General features: G+C 36.5%; 1 long non-coding RNA gene across 1 annotated transcript; it reads right to left on the minus strand.

Annotated features, from left to right (window-relative positions):
* Window positions 1-1,485: 1,485 nt before the first annotated feature.
* On the minus strand, window positions 1,486-8,018 carry LOC104105733 (uncharacterized). Its single transcript, XR_011413213.1, has 2 exons — window positions 7,716-8,018; window positions 1,486-1,806 (listed from the first exon to the last, which is right to left on the minus strand). It is a non-coding gene; the product is annotated as an uncharacterized lncRNA (long non-coding RNA).
* Between the last annotated feature and the right edge of the window lie 211 nt (window positions 8,019-8,229).

The raw sequence follows: 8,229 nt of genomic DNA on the forward strand, positions 1-8,229 counted from the left end.
CGGAGCTGAAAGTGCACTGAATGCTGGGTGATCAGGACAAGACCCATAAGAACCATGAATGCCCGAAGCACCGTGGGCTACCTGAAGAGCTGGCTGAATCGACCTAGGAGTATGGCCTCTACCAAAAGAACCTCTGCCTCTTGATGAGGCACCACTAAAACCACCAAAATAATGAGGCCTCTTCTCAAACACCGTCTCTATACCCTGAGTAATAATCATCTCAATCCGTTTAGCAATCTCCATGGCCATATGGAAAGAAATACCATCACTAATCTCCTTGACTATTTGTAGCCTAATACCAAAAGTAAGACCATCAATAAATCTTCTCACCCTCTCCCTATTTGTGGGAATCAAAATAGCTGAATGACGGACTAGATCCACAAATCTGGTCTCATACTGGGTGACATTCATGCCATTATACTGGAGGCGCTCGAACTGCCTGCGGTACTCCTCTCTTAGAGTGAAAGAAATGAACTTCTATAGAAATAGCTACGAAAACTGATCCCAAGTAAGCGAAGGTGAACCAGCTAGTCTACTTTGCACATGATCCTACCACCACCTCTTGGCAGAACTGGTCATCTGGAACACTGCAAAGTCGACTCCATTGGACTCCACAATATCCATGTTACGCAATACTTTGTGGAAACAGTCCAAATAGTCATAGGGGTCCTCAGAAGAAGTATAACCAAAGTGAATAGGAAAGACCTTGGTGAACTTTTCCAACCTCATCAATCCCTCAGAAGATATCGCGGGCCTCTCCCCGAGATGTGTAGCAATAACGGGCTGAACTACCCCAATTGATGGAACTGTTGGAGTCTGATATATAGGATCCATCTACTCCGGAGTGTGAGTAGAGGGAGTCTATGCTTCTCCCTAGCCTGAGAGACAGTTGGTGCCATAGAAAATACCCCAGCCTTAGCCACACTCTCCATGATTCAAACTAAGTGGACTAGAGCATCCTGAAGTACGGGTATAGAAATGAATCCCTCCGGGACTTGAGCGGGTCTGACTGGTGATGTCTAAACTGAGACCTCCTCCTTGTGCTTGGTTTGAGTCTCTGCAATGGGTGTTGTTGCACATGCTCTAGGCTGAGCTCTGCCTCTACCTCGGTCCTTACCTCGACCCCGGCCCCTACCCCTAGTAGTGGCTGCAATAGGGGGCTCTGGCTCCTGCATGGATGCAGATGATGTGTGTGTTCTCGCCATCTGTGAGAGAACAAAAATATAATGGTTCAAACTCCAGTAACAGAATAAGTCGCACGATAGAGAAAGAAAGAAGTGAAGTTTCCAAAAACCATATAGCCTTTAGAATATAAGTACAGATGTCTCTATAACAATCCTCCAAACTCTACTAAGCTTATTCATAACTCATGAGACCTAGGCAACCTAGTGCTCTAATACCAACTTGTCACGACCCAGAATCTCACCCTCAGAATCGTAATGGTGCATAACATTTCACTTGATATGCAAGCTAACATTAGCTAAATTACTTAACTAGTTTTAACGATTTAAGATAACACATTAATAATAACAAATTATAATCAATTGAAATAGACACAATAAAATACTAGCTGACGAAGTCTAAACATATCCCAGAATCTGGAGTCACGTATACATGAGCATCTAGAGTACTACAGATAAAGTCTGAACAAAATACAATTGTTTGAAGCTAAATAAACAGTAAATACAGAATGGAAAGGGGACTTCAGAGATGCCGATGCCGATGCCGAGCAGTTATGCCTCAAGTCTCTTAAAGTAATTGAATCCGAGCAGTCTTACTACGTGCCGTTGGGACCCATACCGGTATCTGTACAAGAAGTGCAGAAGTATTGTATGAGTAAAATCGATCCATGTACTCTTTAAGTGTCGAGCATAATTTCGACGAAGTAGTGACGAGGCTATGGCAAGTTATTTACAAATAACCTGTACGAAATAATAATAACAGAAAAACAGAATAATAATAATATCTTTTAAATCATCAACATAAATAATTCAACAATCTTTTAAAAATATCAACATAAAGAAGGTGAATGCACAAAACAATGAAGAACCACAGAATAATCGAAGAATATCTAACAACTAGAAATCTTAAACTCTACAAATTCATCAGTACAGAACAACTAAACAACCCACATAAATGAAACAACATTATAAAGTGCATCAAATAATATAAGAACAATAAAAGCAGGTAAAACATGTGAAAATTAAAGTATACAATTACGACAAGTAAAAACAGGTAGCTAATAAGCAAAAAATATGTGAGGAATAAACAAATCAAGGCAAGTAACAATTAGATGACTAGTAACAAATATGGCATTGAAGTGGGGTAAAAACATGTAACAATTTAAGCATATAACATGAGGTATCATGGAATAATCAAAAACATGAATATACACTTGTCACATTGCATATATGTTGTTTCCCCACACAATTCACATAACAAGTAATTCAACAAGTTCTAATTCCCTCAAGTAAAAGTTAGACACAACACGTACCTTACTCCGCGAACAAAGTAGTCAATCAACCACGACTTTGCCTTTTGAACAAACCTTCGAACCAACCAAATCTAGAAAATTATCGATCAAACGATTCAACATAAGCTTTAGAAATTGCCCATTAATGAAAAAGGTTCAATTTTGATCATTTGTGAAAAAGTCAACAAAAGTCAACCCCGCTCGCTTGGTCAAAACCCATGATTCAAACCAAAACCTAATTACTCATTCACCTCCGAACCCGATTATGTGATTTGTTTCAAAATTCGACCTCAATTTGAGGTTTAAATATCAATTTTACAATATTCTCAATTTCTACCCAAATCCCTAATTTCTACCATGAAAATCGTAGATTTGATATGGAAATCTCATGAAAAGTAATGAAAAATTGAAAGAAAATAGATTAGAGTTGCTTACCAATGAGTTTTGGAAGAAACGTCTCTTGAAAAATCGCCTATAGAGTGTTTAGGGTTAAAAAATGGTGCAAAATGAGCTAAGTTTCGATTTTCCCTACTTTTACCCAGCTGCAGATGTCGCAATTGCGATGTCTTATTCGCAAATGCGAAATAAAGGTCGCAAAAGCGAACCTTGTATTAGAAGCCCAATTTTCGCAATGGCGACAAATTGATCGCAAATGCGAAAACCCAACATTCACAAATGCGACCAGATGCTTCGCAAATGCGAGGATGTCCTATTTTACCAGGCGTCGCAAATGCGACCAAAAAGCTCGCAAAAAAGACCCTAGCAAGTTCGCAATTGCGAACCATTTCCTCGCAAATGCTAGGTTACCCAATCCTAGGCGCTGCTCGCAAATGCGATCTCTGTGCAAATGCGAGCTAGACCTTGCAATTGCGAGATCCGCAACAGACACTAGAAGCAACACTGCATCACCAGTCCTCAAACTTTCCAAATTCATCTGATACGTGATCGAATCATATCAAACCAATTTCGAATTGCACCAACTTTTGTAGACAAGTTTCAAATAGTAAAACGGACCTATACCAAGTCCCAACACAAAAATCCGAACCCGATAGCCATAAAATCAACCTACGGTCAAACTTAGAAAATTTTCAAACTTTGAAAGTACTAGCTTTCGGCAAAATAAGTCAAATCAATTTAGGGACCTCCAATTTTAATTTCGGGCATATGCCCAAGTCTAATATCACAATACGGACTTAACCAAATTGTCCAATACCGATCCGAGCCGTTTACACAAAATATTGACCGTAGTCAACTCTAGCCTTTTTTTAGTCAAAATTTCACATAAATGCTTTTCAAAAAGCGACACATGCTATGCACGCAAACTAAGAAATATCAAATGAAACTAATGGAGGTCTCAAAATATAGAAATAAAGTCTAGTACTCAAAACGACCAATTAGATCGTCATAGTTTCCTTTTATGCATTTATTAGTAGTTGTTGTTACATGTCATTCTTTCCGTTGTTGAATTATTCTCATGCATTTAGTAGTAGTTGTTAATTCATGTTATCTTTTGCATTGTTAAGCTTATGTTTTGCACTTGAATTGTACTATATCATGAGGATACCTTCATTTGTTAGGTTATTGAAGATGTAGTTGTGAAAGTTATTAACGCATTATGGTCTGAAGTTGTTGATTATTGAGATATCTTTCTTTATTGAGTTATTTCTTATTCATTTAATGTTATTGAGATTCTTGTACATATTGTGGTTGATACATGGGTTATGTATTGTGGTAATATTGGTATTGCTAATTTGGCAATATTGTGGCATATGGGCACGTGTGGTGCAAGTGATGATTATGTTGTAAAATTGATACGAATGCGGTGGTATAAAGGTGGATATTGAAACGCATTCGGTGAGATAATGTGAGATTTATACGCGTTTTTCTAGTAAGGTAATTACTTGAAGCCACGCGGTGAGAAAAAGGAGTAAAACGCGAGTAGCTATTTCGAGAAATATTTTTAAAATAAATGCAAGGCTCACGCGGTGATAAAAAAAATATTATGATTATGACTTGTGAAATGTGAATATGAGGTGTGGTACCTCGGTGGTGATTCTTGTTGAAAATCGTATGTGAAAAGACTTGTTAATTTGAATTGTTAGTCTTTACTTCATTCGTTTTACTTAAATTTGACTGTGTTTGATCACTTGTTGTTCCTGCTATCTGTTCATTCTATCTTGTCCTTTTTTGCCTAAATTTTTCGTTGCTTGCCTTATATCACCATTATGTTTGTTGTCATTTATCTCTTTACTTTCCGTTACTAGATTATATCAATATTTTGTTCACGTTTATTTTATATAGTAGGTGTTTTGACCTGGCCTTATCACTACTCTACCAAGGTTAGGCTTGGCACTTACTGGGTACCGTTGTGGTGCACTCATATTACGCTTATGCACATATTTGTGCAAATCTAGATACTTCTGCTCAAGTCGAACGCTAATGAGTTGACCTAGTTACTTCGGTGACTTCAAGGTATACTTGCTTGACGCTCGCAGGCCTCGAAGTCACTTTTTACTATTGTCTTACTACTGTTTATCTTCATTTCAAACAGAGTTGTATTTAGAGATTACTAGTGCATTTTTCTATAAAGCTTATGACTCAGTTTTAACGATTTTAGAAATTATTTGACTGTCGTACCATTTGGGTTTTATTATGATAGATAATTAGTTTAATTTTATATCTTATCCATTAAATCTGTTAAAAATCTCAATGTATGTTAGGCTTACCTAGTCTTAAAGACTAGGTGTCATCACGACACCCTAAGGTGGGAATTTAGGAACGTGACAAGAGGAAGAGGAAGAAGAAAAGGAAGAGGAAGAGGAAGAAAATGTAGAGAAAGATGAAGAAGAGGAGGAAAAGGAATAAGAAGAAGAGGGAGAAAAAGCGGCGGAAGAAGAAGAAGAAGGAGGAGGCGGAGGAGAGAATGGTTACAAGGTGGAGAATCGAATTCTCACCAACCTAGTGGATCTTTTGACAAAAAAAAAATTAATTTCACCAAAAAGGTAAAAATTCAGGTAGTCGATTAACTAGACTACTAAGGTTCCCTAGTATTAGGGATATTTACTGGAAAATTCAACGACATTTCTAGGTGATGCAACATAAATCTATCAGAACCATTAGTTTGCACAAATTGATGTTGTTATTCTTTCAATCTCAAGTGTTGGAAAATTTTGATTATGGAGAATATAAATTATCAAATCTTGAGGAGTGTCAAGGACACTATCCTTAATGATATTTTGCCTATACAATGATTAATAAAATTAGGTGCATCCTCAGGATTCAACAAGTTCTTCCAGTTATAAACGGGGAACAAAACTAGTATAAAATTCAATAAAGAAACTCAGCATAGAAGGAGAAGAAATAGAAAATAGTGTTGGAAAATCTATGTCATTATTCACTAGAGTGCCATATGTAGGAGGACGAAGAAGTTTCAGAAAAGTTTGTCTTTAGTTTTTCAAAAATCATGTTTATACAAGTGTTGCTCCAAAAGTTAATTAACGATTAATTAGTGGCGAATTTCGAATAGCTAGTTTGTAACGGCTAGTTTGACTATTTCAAGATGAGAGAAAGTAGATAAAAGAATAAGGGACATTTCCTTTTGAGATACCCACAAATTCTAACAATCCTGTACATATCTCAAAAAAATATAAAAAAATAAATAGTTGAGTACATTTTGCTAGATTTCATGTATAATGGAATTTATCTGGTGTCTTATGGGCTATGAACCATATATAGAAAAAATAAAATTTAACTTACAAAATAATTGGTGACATTGATAACTTTTATGAACCAATAAATTCTTGTGGTAAGCATTGTCACACTTCCTTTTTCCGAGGGGATAGGAGAGTTTTTCCAATTAAAGTGACATTAATCGAAATGGGATTATTTGTTTAATCAGAGTCGCCACTTGGAATATTTATGGTGTCCCAAGTCACTGGTTTATTTTAAAATCCCAAATAGAGGAAATTGACTCTATTTATGTTCCGCGAACACAAAAGACCGGGTAAGGAATTTTGTTAACCCGGGAGAAGGTGTTAGGCATTCCCGAATTCCGTAGTTTTAGCACGGTCGCTCAACTATTAATAATTGACCTAATTATCTGAATTATTACATGTTTTAGAACCTTTTATGCATTACCGCTTTTAGTATTTATAGAATTTATTTAAATAAGTTGCAATGTCGCGCACCTATTGTCGTCACGTGGAACGCATCCGCTATTCACAATATGTTAATTTTTATTATTGTTTGAAGTTCTGATCAAGTCACGTGAAACGCACACTCGAATTGGGATTTACGTATCGTGACCATGCCACGGGAACCGTACCCATGACCACGATAATTTATTATTCGCGTCTAAAGCAAGCTACGATGTTCATGATTAATTGCTACATTTGAGATCAAGCGTGAAGGTTCAAGAGTTATGGAATAATTGTTGGAGAAACATCACGTGGATTAAATATGGAAAAGTATGCTTGTTACTAAAGGAGGGATAAGCCAGCAGCAGTGGGCGTGGCATATGACTTATTTGCCTCATCGATTCATTTATGAAATGGGATCAAACTAACAGCCAATGCTATTATAATCCCAATTCAATTTTCAGATTTCCTAAGACTAACAGATGGCCCAGCCAACGTAAATACTAACCAAACAGCGTACTAGTTAATAAAGCAACTCAAATCAACTTAACAAATTCATGGCAGCTCTCACCCAGCTTCGGTTTCAAATTTAAGAATGAAACTAATAAAATTTTATAACAAAATAAGAATCTTAAAACATAACCATATAAACACGAAAGAAACAAACTATATGGAGAACTATTCGAAGATGCTAAAATTCTAAGGTAGAACATTACTCAACTGGAACTAACTGTTACACAAATGGCCACCTTCACGTTATTTAATACAAATTGGACTCATGGTCATGTTGAAACCTTTTCTAATTTTAATTTAACCTGAGAAATTCAATTTCAGATCCAGTTTTAAATGAACAAAATATCTGAATTTCAACACACTTGAGCGCAAATTAGTTGTCTTACAAGTGAAAACTTAACAGTGATTTAACAAAGAATTTTTTGCACACGGATTTATTCTAACTTTATGCATCAGAGTAGTTCAACATTAATTCAAATTTGCAATTAGCAGCGATGAACTGTTTCAAACGTATAAGGAACAATCACTGCGAGTTTTATTGCAATATAGCATCTAAACAAAACTTACAGCATTTTCTGGATCGAAACTCATACCTGAATAGCAAACAAAAATCAAAAGCCAAATAAAGGATGAAAACCAGACGTGATGTTGGAATTCAGCTACTGGACAGCAGAGTAAACAACAGCGAAATCAGCTCATTGGAAATTCGGAACACTCTTTGAAAAATTTTCAGATCTAGAATATTTGCGCTGCTCCTGGGTATGCGTATGTTTTCGCTCGTGAATAATTGACCGAATGTGTGTAAGTGTGTGTATGTTCTTTGTTTTTTGAGAGTGAGGCTCCGTTCTCAAAAATGGGAATCAAGGAGGGGGTCCGCCGATATCTCTGATGATGATGGAGTGGGAACTAGGGTGTATTTTAGAGATGAAGGGGGATATTGGGCCGGCGGGTAGTGGGCTGGGGCGAATGAAAGGAAAATGGGCCACAAGAAGTATTTGGCCTAAAGATATAATGAGACCCCATAGCCTTTTCTTTTCTTTGTTTGTATTTTACAAGACTAATCAATTTATTTAACACACTTAATTCCAACTAATTTATAAAATTAAA

Source organism: Nicotiana tomentosiformis, chromosome 1, assembly GCF_000390325.3.
Source record: "Nicotiana tomentosiformis chromosome 1, ASM39032v3, whole genome shotgun sequence".
Taxonomy (NCBI): domain Eukaryota; kingdom Viridiplantae; phylum Streptophyta; class Magnoliopsida; order Solanales; family Solanaceae; genus Nicotiana; species Nicotiana tomentosiformis.